At 34.9% G+C, this 13,248-nt stretch overlaps 1 protein-coding gene across 2 annotated transcripts in view; it reads right to left on the bottom strand.

Moving 5' to 3' along the window:
- Window positions 1-13,213, bottom strand: part of VTA1 (vesicle trafficking 1) — a 40,835-nt gene extending 27,622 nt beyond the window's left edge. Inside the window, exon 1 of one of the 2 annotated variants that reach the window (XM_026844514.1) lies at window positions 13,176-13,213. The gene's annotated coding sequence lies outside the window, so the exon portion shown is untranslated. The remainder of the gene's footprint in view (window positions 1-13,175) is intronic. The other variant, XM_026844515.1, reaches the window with a different exon arrangement.
- Window positions 13,214-13,248: the final 35 nt, after the last annotated feature.

The following is a 13,248-nucleotide window of genomic DNA, read 5'->3' as shown; positions in this document are numbered from 1 at the left end:
CCCCGCCCCCTCCCCCTGTGAAAAACTCATCTTGTGGTTTAACAACTACTACTGCACTACTAAACACCGAAATATAGGTATGTTCAGTCTTGCAGAGATAGGAGGAAATATTTTTCTAAGATTTATGCTCCCTTTATCTCAGTGAGCATTTCCTGCTGATTTCAGACTGATGCCTGGATCACTATTATGCAATATTTATTGCTTTTGTAAAAAATCACCACCCTTGTTTGTAACTCTCTCAAACAGTAACTTCAAGTCAATTTTTATCCCTAATTATACATGACTAACTTTTATATGAGTTACACATACATATAGAGTGTATGGATATATCTCAAAAATGAAGCTTAATGTAGCAGAAATCAATTAACTTTAAAACTCCAATTAACAAATGGAATTAAGCGTCTATTATCTCCATGTATATGCATACATAGCATCAAAAAACACGACACAAACCTGATCTTTGAATCAGACAAGGCAGACTATTAAACTTTCACAGAATCACCAAATCATCTAGGTTGGGAAAGACCTTGAAGATCATCTAGTCCAACCATTGACTGAACACTGACCATTCTCCTTGAAAGTAAAGTTGCCAGTTTTTCATATGACCTTGCAAATGAATTATTAACATATTCTGATTAACAATTATCTTTTTACTACCAAAACCCTATGAATTTTAGATACACACATGGCAGAACTTTATATGCTTCAGGAAATTGTGGGTAAAAAAAAGAAGTAAACAACTACTGTTTACTAGGATTGACAACACAGAAGGGAAAATGGACAGAAACATTCAGTAATGAAACACAGAACATTTTTCACAAATAAGCCATTCTACTAACTCTCACTCCCAACCCTCAGAGGAGTCCTACAAAACACTTTCAAATGCAGAACTTAAGAACTACAAGCTGTAACTCTACCAAATACTACCGTGAGTTAGTTCTTATGGCATAGCCCTATGTCCTTCTTCCTGCAGAACAGAGTTCTGTAAGTGACCCTTACTTGCTTCACAGCTTTACTACCTCTCTTCTTCCAAGCATCTCTCCATACACTAGAAATAGCATTTTCCCTTCAAATTATCTCAGTAAACATAACACAGCTGTTTTCAGTTGCACTTATTCTGATGTTTGCAGCAGAAGAAAGCATTATATGTTCAAAAGCTTGTCTGCCTTTTCCATCTATTATCAGTTTGTCTAACAAAATTAGCTATCTCTACAAAATCTACCTAGGTTCTGCTGCTGAGCATCATAATTTAACTCATTTTTCTGGATTTTAAAAGTTGTATTTCATGTTCCACATACAACTGATTATTCAAACCAGACAGTGTACATTCCTTATTTGGGTCTGCAAAGCTGACAAATTTTTGAATATTAAAGCTGTTGTGTTGCCCAACCATTTAAAGACCTCCCCTAAAATACCAAATAAAGTACCTGTACCATCCAATGTCTCTCTACTACATTGAGAATTTATAAGACAACCTAGCACCTTCATATTGAAATTCTCAGTAAATAACAAACAATTAAAAGTCTACTGAGCAAAACTTCAGGAATACATAAAGGCTATGAACAACTACAGCTGCTGACCATGAGAAACGAAAGACAGCAATTTTAATAAGAATTGCTATGTAGGTTTCATCAAGTGACAACACTAATATTGAGCTACTTATTGATATGTACTCTTAAGGTCACCTTATTTATCTTCAGGATGCTGACATGTAATGTTAAAAATTACAAAACCAGCACATTTAATGCTTAAATTACATTTCAAAGAAATCCAAACACAGAAAGATATAGAGATTTGTCTCTAAGGCCCTCAAATTAAGTTTACTGCCGATTAAAACAATCGCATGATGAGGAATTAATGCTTACAGCCTTTAATTGAACTGATTTTTAAGTACATGCTTGATTGTAAGCTTCCCTGAACATATTTCATAGTATGATTTAATAGTGTAAAACTTAGTAATGAACATAATGGGTGTTAGACCTATGGGCCATCTAGTTCAGTTATTTCTTTTTGACAGATAGAAATATCAGACATTTTCAGAGCAAAGTAAATTAATTTTAGACTGATATGGGGTAGGGCAACATAAATTCCGAATACCCTTGGTCATTACTGTATACAGATTTATTTTATTTGCTGAAGTATGCATCTGCCCATCTCTTCCATAATTCACTTACATAAAAAGAACCGTTTCCATACAAATGGAAATCTTGCAAATGTCTTTAGTCTTGAGGATCAATCATTAAAAGATCTGCTTATCTACAACTGTTACTCTTATGTTACCCATATGTGGCTTTTTTTTCACATTCATTGCAAATACATCCATTTAAATAGTGAAAGCAAGGTAATTTTTTTCCTCAATAATATCCAAAGGGGTGTAGTGACAGGACTGTGACATCTGTATGCATTGTAGACAGCCCTAAAAAGCTAGCCCTTTCCCCTCTTAGGATTTCAGAGACTGAGAAAACCTGACTCCTTCAGGCACTCCAGTAAACAAATGAAGAAGAGTGAGTCTAGAATACACTGAGAACATAGGCCAAAGAACAGAGAAGAAACATGTTTTTCTTGTCTATATATAAATTTACACTGTGGGTGACATCAAGCAATGTTCCATACCAACTAACAGAAGACTCTGGGAACAAGGTGCCCAAGAGTCCTCAGGTCATTCAAGATCAAAGGACTATTATTCAAAGCATACATAGAAAGTATGTTCTAACAGCAGCAGCTCTACAGATATTAAGAACAGAGACATCCTACAGACAGGCTGTTAATGTCACCTGAGCCAAGATCAAATGCGTTACACCTGACACAGCAATTACATCTCTGTACCACACAACTGACCATACAAGAAATAAGACTTCCTAAAGATTTTATTAACTGGTAAAAGATGAAAAGCACACTTAAGTTACCCTAACAAGAGTCTACTGTAATCAAGTGTATAATTTTTGCACACTCACTTCTCATCAGTAGTATGTTTGAAAGGAGTACTGCAGAACAAAACCTGCCCATAGACAGGCCTCTGATGAGGCAATTATTGAGGTAAAGGCAAAATCTACTCCTCCTTTCTCAAATAAGTGGTAATCAAGGAAGACCTCATTGTTTGTGGAAACTACTATTGACATAGCATCACTACCTAGTAGCATTCAGTAGTGAAAGGGAGTCTTGACTCAAATACTGTTGATGAAAGAACCTGATTGTAATTAAGTTCAAGGCAACCTGCAGGTCAGAAAAAACAAACCATACCCTACCAGTCAAAATCTCCTGGAACATCAGTTTCAGTTGATGAACTGAAGAAGGAGAAAGAAAGGATACTCTCCACAGCTTGAAACTTACCAGTGACAAACAAAATGTTGTTAAGTACCTTTAGGCACACTTACTCCTTTACTCAGTGCTCCTCTAGTCAAAAGTCGGGCTTGGAGGTTGAAAACAGATATCTATCAGCAATCATTAAACATACCAAGCAGACAGCAGGTGAAATAGTAGAAAGACTGAGAGAATATGGGATTTCTCTGACAGAATCAGAATAGGAAGAAGGGAAAATAATTTGGTATTTGCCTCTACAGACTCTAGAGAAATAAAAGTAATATTCTTTTAATGTTTTGAAATTTTGCTTTTGAAAATATCTGTATGAAAAGCAGTATGGGTGTGAATCTGAAAGCACCAAGTAATCCCTTACATTACTACAGAAAACAGGAAAATGTGTCTACTAGTTCTACTCCGCATTTTTGTGTATTATTTTATTCCCATAGCAAAGAATCGTAATTTAGTTTTTCCATGTTTGCATCTTTTGTTATCCTTCTCTCTGCTCTCCCTAATTCTGAAATGTCCCAAGTATTCTGCATGAAGACTATCTGTAAGACCATGTCAGTTTGTGTTGGTTTTGATACTACTACCTTTGCCAATTATGGTGTCAAAATTATTTTGCATCTTTTACTTTTGTGTATAGTTTGTCATACAAATATTACTTATAGTAGGGATACATGATAGTAACTGAAAGATACACTTTGATCTAGTGAAGGAAATCTATTATGTTCTTTTCCTGCCTAACTTGCAGCAAATGGGCAAACTTACTTCATTACTGAATTTTCAGCAGCAACAAGCAAAACATAATTTTCCCGTGTTAGTATCAACAGTGAAATTTTAAACTGGCAGTGATCAAAGAAATGTCCTCCATGTTTATGTTGACAGGTAATCTCAGTAGCAAAGAACTCATAAGCAAGAGGCCAAATTTCACCTCCTCCAACATCTCTGCTTAGAAAGCCAAATGTAACATGAGTTCAGTTTTTCTCCCCCCCCATATCTGAAACAGAGTAATTATTTACATTCCTTTAAATACAGCTCTTCTGGTGTCTATAATACTGCAAAAGCAGTGGAATGTATTATTACTCTGCTTGCTAAGTCAAAAATTTTGCTTTAATGCAAGTGGTTCAGTTTCTAATAACTCAAAGTTAATCTCCTGAACCACACGGACACCAAAGAAAGAAATCCTCTTAGTGTTCTGTATTACAACTGCATTATTTTACCTTTTAAAAATACTACACTTGAGATGCCATTTTACATAAAAATTATTTCAAAGTTTTCTCTTCATAACTTCTCTCTATACACTGAAAAGTGTTTCAAGTGCATGTCCTTAATGATCACAGTAACATACTGTACAATTAAACAATTAAACTTAAGGAGCCATTTGCTTGGTAACTTTTAATAAAAAATTTCCTCTGTGAAAACCCAAGCTGCTGAAAATTCTGATATAAAAAGACAACTAAAACCATACACTGTAGCTGCAAAAGTTTTCAAGTTTTTAAAGCCTAAATGAAATATTTGAAGAATGTAAACAATCATGGAAATAAGTGACATGGAATTCTCATCTGTCTTCACTATTTGTGATGAAGATCTGGAATATTTGGAAACAAATAAATTAATGCAATTATTGGTTCCTTTTAGGTTTGTTTTACACACTTGACCATAACAAGATACAACCTATTTTTTTGGTCCACTTTATCCAATTCAAGTAGCAGAAAAGATTTGTGTGGCCAACAACAGTAATACATGCATAAAGCACTAAGGAGGTAAAGGAGGCTACACAGAGCTAATGTCTAAATATTAATTAATATTGTAAGTAGAGCTCAAGTCACTTTTAATCTTTTACGCACAGACACAGAACTGTTTTGCCAATTATTAACTAAAAGAGGGTTTGCTCTCAGTTTGCAGACAGGACATTTATCTTCAAATTCATAAAGACTTGGCAAGTAATCATTCTCAGAAAAAATGTTTTGCCAAGACAACTACAAAATTTATGTCTTGATTTGTTGCCCTTAATCTTTGTTCAGCAAATACTAAGTGTGGGTGTGCTGGATGGAATTATACAGTGAGCTCTACAGAAATTTCTCTGCTTTTATTTATGTCACGTAATACCACGTTATTTTTCCTTTGCTAATACACAGCACAATTTCAGAATGAGTATTTTGTCTTTAGTACGTGCCAGGCATTCATTCCTAATACACAGTAAATTATTCCAGATTTATGTTTGGATAACAACTTAAACTCCCCTCACTCCCATTTTAAACTAACTCTGTGCCAAATAAAAATACCGGAGAACAAAAGTTCCAGCCAGCAAGCATGCACAGTAAGTTGATTCTATCTTCTAAATTCTGTCCTACTATCCATTTTTCTTCTTCCTGGTCTAACAGGATCAAAAGATTACAGTTCTTTTTCCCCATGTGTATTTATTTCTCTAGTGCAGAAAAAAAAAAATAGTAGGAACTGCAACATTTTTGGTATTTGATATTAAGAAATTGACATTAAATAGTGACAAAAAACATTGTTATAAACTTTAGCCATGTTTTGATTCTGATTAAGAGATGAAAGCTTTTTCAGGCCACAATTTATTACTTGTTCATATTCTACACGTTCCTCTTCCCTTTGTCAAATCACTGTCAGAAAAATGTTTGTTAAGTGCTTGGTACAGTAAGACAACAGCTGGAATACAAATGTGGGAAGCAAAGGACACAAAAACATTAAATTGGATTGCACTCAAACTAGTGCAAGCATATTTTCATAAAGAATGCATCTGAAAAGAAAATAGTTATTCTTCTTCCATGAACATTAATGTATCACACTTCATTCATTTAATTTCTCCATGCAGATCATATGGTATTTCTACATGGTGAAGTCCAAGTTGTCCAAATTCTAAGACTTTCAGAAACAGATTTAATAGCTCTGACGAACAAACTTCGAAGGGCCTTATACCTCTTCTCCATTATATGATGCTGAAGGAAACTGGCAAAGACAAGGTAAGTATTAGGCTGGCAGCATCAATTCAAAATCTGAAACTCCAGAGAAAACAAATTACTTTTAAGTATTTAGTTTCAGGTAAAATTAGTTTAAGGAGAAATGCAAGAAAAAAAAATAATTCTGAGACACAAGTGGGGGCAAGGAAGACTACACACAAATTTAATTAAGAAAGTCAAATCAAAAAAAAGGATAGTATCATGACCCCTTCTTCCCCTCAGATTCTTTTATAGTATTCTAAACCCTACAGAGAAAATTGGATTGAAAGCAGTATATTTCAAGGTTATGTTAATGCTAGACAAAGTTTGTCAAGTCAAAACTATCTGAAGTAAAATATCTCTTACTTTAAATTACTGAAAGTTGTAGTAAATTACGTTAGAATTTACTGCTATTGAAGAATAGCAACTTGTAAACAAACTAAATAGGTGAAACAAAATTTGCAATTACAAAGACTGGGAATTATTGTTAGATGACAAAACCAGTAATTTAATATCTATTATGAATCTTAGAAAATTACTCCATATTCTGCATTGCCGTTCTGCTGTGTGGTTTAAGGACCAATCCTTAAGAGATCTATATGTGGATTTCATAGGTTTCTAAGCTTTTACACAATATTTAAACTATCAGTATTTTTCAAATCTTGTTTCTATAGTCTATTAATAAAGAAAATGAAATATTTCTAATTAAAACAGAAAAACTATTTTAACAGTAGGATTTATAGTAATTGAGATTTCAAGAAGGCAAAGGGAGAAGGCAGCTACACTGGCTTAGTTACAGTCAAGCCATACGGATAAAACAGCTTGTAGTGATTAGAGCACAAATCTGAAGCACTCCTGTGGGACAGCCTCCAGCTTAGTTTAAACTGGAAGAAACCTATTTCATACTCTCACACTACTCTGTGAGGTAGACCAAAGCACCCTAGATGGGCATAACCATGAGGTAAGCTTCCAAAGTGCACTCCTGACCTTAACTGCTAACAGCATCCAGGGCTGCATTAGGAGAAGCAGTGCCAGAAGTTTGAAGGAGGTGATCTTTCCCTTTTACTCAGTACTGGTGTGACACACCTGGAGTACTTGGTTCCAATTCCGGGCTCCCAGTATGAGAGACATGAGAAAGGCCACAAAGTTGATGAAGGGTTAGAAACATCTGTCATACCAGGAGAGGCAGAGGGCTGGGACTGTTTAGTCTTGAAAAAGAGAAGGCTCAGAGAATCTTACCAATGTGCATAAATACCTTATGCGGGGAGTGGGGCAGTGGGGAGTGAAGACAAAGCCAGACCCTTCTCAGTGATGCCCCGGTGACTGAACAAGAGGCAACGGGCACAAAATGAAATACAGGAAATCCCATTTAAACATAAGAAAAATCTTTTACTGTGAGGATAATCCCACACTGGAACAGGTTGCTCTCAACAGCTGAGAGGGATATTCAAAACCTGCCTGGACAGTCCTGACTAACGTGCACTAATGGTCATGCTTTGAGCGGGTGACTGGACTTGGTGACATACAACGTTCCCTTCAGTCTCAATGATTTTATGATTCTGCAAATGAGAATGTGGATACTGATGCATTACTTCTTCAGAAGCAGCAGCAAACCATAGGCAGGAAAAGACAGTTCTTAATTCTACTTCCAGAGGTTCAAGTTGAATAAAGATCCACCAAAAAACTGTGAATTATATGGTGGAAAAAGGCATGTTATTATATTGAGACAGAACAATTAAACTTCAGGAGTTTTACAAATATATGCATACCTCATAAATAAAGTTTTAGTGTCTGAAGTACACTTGTTCTATTTTATATGTTCTCATTCCTGTATCTTTTATTTTTACATCTCTTAAAATATTACCTATGTAATCAAAGTAAGTGCCAAAAATACTACACAATAGTTAACATAATCTTTTATTTTTGCTGCTGCCCACAGTTTGCTTTGAGGACTGCGGAGTTTATGTATTTATCTTTGTTATTCCAATCAATTCTCACTGTTTTTCTGTCTCCACAGTCAAACCAGAGTCTTAAGAGCAGTTTTCGTACTTACAAATCTCTGAGGAAACAAGCTAAGACTGAAGACTGAAAAAGTAGAAAGCACAAGGAAAAAAGAAATATTTTTAGTTTATACTCATAACAAAATCAAAACAAGTCTCACAGTACACTATGAAATGGATACCTACTTCTTAAATATTTGACCATTTCAATTAACTTATTCTGATTAAGGAACAGATTAAATCTATTCTTCAGTATGTAATCTCTAGTAATAGGCTTTAAATCATTTGTAGTATTAGTAGCACACAAAACAGTTTTCTGCTACCAGCAATATGAGAATATGGAAAATATACTTTTAGAAATGGATTATATAAAACTAGTACAAAGAATGAGTATTTAAACTGGAAATCTCAGAAAACTGGTCTTATTAGATAAGGAATAAGAACATTATTTTATGCATTTCAATTCTACAATATCCCTGTTAAACCAGAACTTCTGCAGTGACATACAGCAAATACCAGCTTTTATTTCCATTAATATTTCTGAATTAGATGCATCGTCTAATGCATCAAGATACAATAAAAAGTTGAATAAATTAAAAGCTCAATTAAAATATTTATCTGTAATTAGTCCTCTACTCTGAGGAAGGACCAGTAAAAAATGTTAACACTATCTCAGTTGTAAAATTACACAGTAACTATATTTCCCAAGTTCTGAGCCAGGTCATGAACTTTTTTTTTTGTCTCTTTTTTTTAAAAAAAAAATTTAAAAGTCTTATAATTGGTATTCAGTGAGAAACCTGTTTCATGGATGTCTGACTAAACTTGAAAGTAAAAAGCCAGTCACATTTAACAGATGGGTATTTCTGTTAAAAACTGAATTACTTTTGATTCAAGAGGTTGTCAATTAGTTGTGGAAAAAAAAAAACCAAACCCTTTGCCTCTTTTGCTTCTCCCTCCTGCTTGATCCCAGAAAACCAGAAATATCAACACAATAGTGAGACCCTTCAGAACGATTTCTCTGGTGCTTTTCTATTTCAAGACTTTGAGAACCACAGAAGATTTTCTTCACACCTTTTGTAAACAGATAAAGTCTACCGATCTCACATTAATGTCTTCTGATGTTTAGCACACTGCAAAGCAAAACCCATCACAGTCCTGCATTTCAGAACTTACAAGAATCATGATTTTTCTTGTTGCATTCACTAGGTATCCAAACACTGTCATGTGTTAGGATGTTATATATCAGGAAACACCAATGTTTTTCTGGCAGCTCACTGGCATTCTCAATACATTTGAATAAGACCATCAATGGCCAGTAAGCACAGAAGTGCAAAATAAACTACCAATTATCTTTGAAAAAAGCTTAACACTACTGAAGGGCTGAAACAACAGCTACTAAGGAAACTCTTGCTCTAAACATTAAACCAGAAGTTTTTTTAAAAAAAAAAACTAGCTCTCATACCTTGCAATTTTTCAAAAAATAACTTCTGAGTCAAACTGCCTATGGCACAGAGATATCATTTCTTCAGTTATTACAAAGGCCAGAGATTTTTTTATCAAAGCCTGCCTCCTTGTGTTTGCAGAATAACATCTCAAAGAAATCAGTCAGACTCATGTATATTTTTAACATAAGAAAGTTATTTCATTGACCCCAATTGTTTTCCTTTTGCTAGGCAATCAATGTATCCCCTCAACGGGTATTCCCTCATGCCTATTGAATCAGCTGACCTTTACTGAACCTGAAATAGCTACATACTGGATGCCAATAATTAACAAAATAATATGAAATGTGAGAAAGTATCATATGGGAAGGTATGCATTTTAAAAGAAGGTGGTAGATTAAAAAAAAGTTTACAAATAGCAAACAAAGCTATTGATCATATGCTGCTTTGATTTCAATACCTAAAAATGGAGTTAAGCATGAAAGCTTTGTAAGGAATATACAGGACTACCAGAAATAAAACCATTTCTAGCAAGTACCACAACAAAAACTATCTGTGATGTCTTATGGTGCTTAAAAGCATCAATGTTGTTCTTCAACATTTTATTTTTCATGTGGAAAATTACGTGGCAGTCGAAAAATACAAATCATCCCTACTGTAGCTATCCATACTGTGTAAAACAGGACTAATGTTCATCAAATCACCGTTTCTTTAAATCAACATATGCCAATAATATAAAAAAAGCAGGAGTCCTATCTTCGCCCCAAGCCACTGTGTCTTGTTCCCTGTCTTTGCCTGTGTGAGAACACAGCTGTTTAATCACTGGTGAATTGGCCTGTCTAAAAAATAGCTTATTATTGGTTTTCATCATACAATTACATCAACATTTGCTTCTGAAGCACATTAGGGTTGGGAATGAGAGGTCAGAGAAGGACTACATATCTTCTTCAGTTGGCAGTGCTGGTTCATGCTACTTTAATGCTTCATGAACTGCACCCAAAAAATGTAAGAGGAAAAAAATTAAAATGGTGTATGCAAATGAAATGTGTAACTGCCGAATTCCCAGATTTGAGAGCACACCTCTAGCACCAGCAGATGCTGATGAGAGGCAAAAAATGTTACCATGAGCATTAAGTAGTTCTTCCTGACAATTTTAACATAGAAAATAATATTTTAGGCTGCAAACACATCTTACCAGAGTTCACTGGCTTCTGATATCCAAGTTAGTTTGTGTCTCAGCTCTTATTATCAGAAATATGCAAGTGGAACTAAAACGCACATAAATCAAAACCTAGAAATCATATGTCCATACTGAAAACTACTATGCTATGGGAATGTAACATTGGGACCAACCTTTTTTCTACAGATGAACCACTTCTGATAACATTTCAAAGCTATAAACACCTTTCTCTCTTCTTTGGACTGACAGTTACATCCAACACATGACCAAAATTCAGATGTTCCCCCTCAAACAGTGTCTGGGCAAGCAGCCTTGTGATGGAACACACAGCACTGTCCCACCACAGGACCTTTCATCGCAGGGTCCCTGCAGCTGGCTGCTGGGCCCCACCATCCTCCTGGCCCCAGGACACGCACAGTGGCAGGCACACACCTGTGGCCGAGGGACAGAGACCGCCTTGTGCTCCAGCATACATCAAGCTTTCATCATACTATTCCTTCCGTGCAAGGCATTATAGCAAAATGTAAAGAGCTCCTCTGAAACACATTTCAAAGGCTCCACAAAGAGATGATCACTTTTTTTCAGTGAAGCATCTAGTGAGAAACGTTGCTTTAACTCCACAAAAAAATCTGTGTTTCTTTCAAAACATTATCTGAAAAGTATCCTGAAAATTTTCAGTATCCCCAGACTTTAAAACCCCTACCTTTTCAGGAAATATTTTATTATTCATAGCATGCTAGAAATATATACAGCACAATTTTTTTTGATAGCAGCAATATTAATACTTTGGGATTCCACATAATTATTGCAAACCCACAATGTTAAAAACTAATGGTTCATAAACCTTATTTTTGCTTCACAGCCAGAACTAACAAAAAAAATTCTATGAAACGGAAATTCTACATTTTAGTCAATCCAGATAAACTCATCCACCATGGGAGGAAATAAGTGTCATCTGTGGAACACTGGTGAAAATTAATTCTTCTTCTCTGTGTATTTAAAAGAACAAAGGATCAAAGCAAGACCTGTCTTGAAAAGGAGGTGTCACTGCTTTTATTTTATATAATAATGTAATGAAACAGATATTTCTAGAATATAGTCTTCACTATACTCAGTAATGAATCAGATGTGCTGAAGTACTCAAATGAAAAAATAAGATATGCACATTTTCAGGCTACTTAGGACAGACAATACATAGAAAACACTAATTATTCAATACAGGGTTTTTTTCCTGTACACTAAGACATTAAGTTTCAGAATGGTAAAGACATTAAGAAAAATAGAGATCAGCTACCAAAACATTTCTGTTTTAAAATAAAAATAGACTTCTGTTTTGTTACCTACACTAAATGCTAGTCATTTCAGTGTATAGCCAGACACGGTGTTACATCTGATAAAAAACTCCAAAGAAATAAACAAAACAAACCAGTGCAACCTGACCTAGCTGGTGCTTCCTACCCCACAAAGTATGATTTTTCCAGTAAAAAAGTGAGTACTATTGAGAACATCCAGCATGGTAATATGTAGCTATTTCACTTCTCTAGTGACATCTCTGCACATTAGCACAGTATTTCTGCGTAACACATAAAAACTAAAATTATTTTTTCGATACTAAGCTGATAGGAAATTCAGTCTTCAGAAAGCTCTGAAAAAAACTAAGTTCATCTTTCTAAACTTAAGACTGCCTTATAAATTAAGCTACCAGTTCTACCTCTATTTTTATTTAATTCTTTTTGAAGATAAGCTATTGCCAAGTTAACTCCCCTGATGACCTCCTCGCATCTCAACAAAAAGACAAAAAAACCCAAACAACATGAACATACATTTCTGGTGATCTGATAGTCTTAGAAATTTTCCAAGTGTGGTGATTAGCTGTGACGGGAATTTAAGGCTATAACAAGATTCCATTTCCCAATTAACTGTGGAAAGCCTTTTAGAAAGACTCACAGATCATATTAATTTGAAAGATTTACAGTAAGATTTTGCTGTGATCGTTTCAATGAAACAAACAAAGCACCACGCACTCTCGCCTTTAGAGATCCCTGAAGAAGTGACAAAGTCTCACAGAAAATAAAATTAACACTATTAAAAGAACTAAAGACTCTCAAACCCAAATCGCTTACTCAAGATACAGGACAGAAATGAGGTATTTTCAACAGGAAAAAACCTCTGAAGAGACTCTCGAAAGTTAGATTTTTGCGATACTTATTAGGACAATCCTAACACAGATAGAAGACCTGACTTAATTAATACACGTGCGTACAAGCATGTATTTAGGCTACTAGCATACCCACTATGACTGCAAAGAGGCTTAACTCTGCGGAAAAAAAAAAAAAAAAAAAAAAAAAAAAAAAAAAAAAAAA

The sequence above is a fragment of the Athene cunicularia genome (genome assembly GCF_003259725.1).
Source record: "Athene cunicularia isolate RWA chromosome 3 unlocalized genomic scaffold, athCun1 chr3_part1, whole genome shotgun sequence".
NCBI classification, from domain to species: domain Eukaryota; kingdom Metazoa; phylum Chordata; class Aves; order Strigiformes; family Strigidae; genus Athene; species Athene cunicularia.
This window is presented reverse-complemented; position numbering and strand designations above follow the sequence as displayed.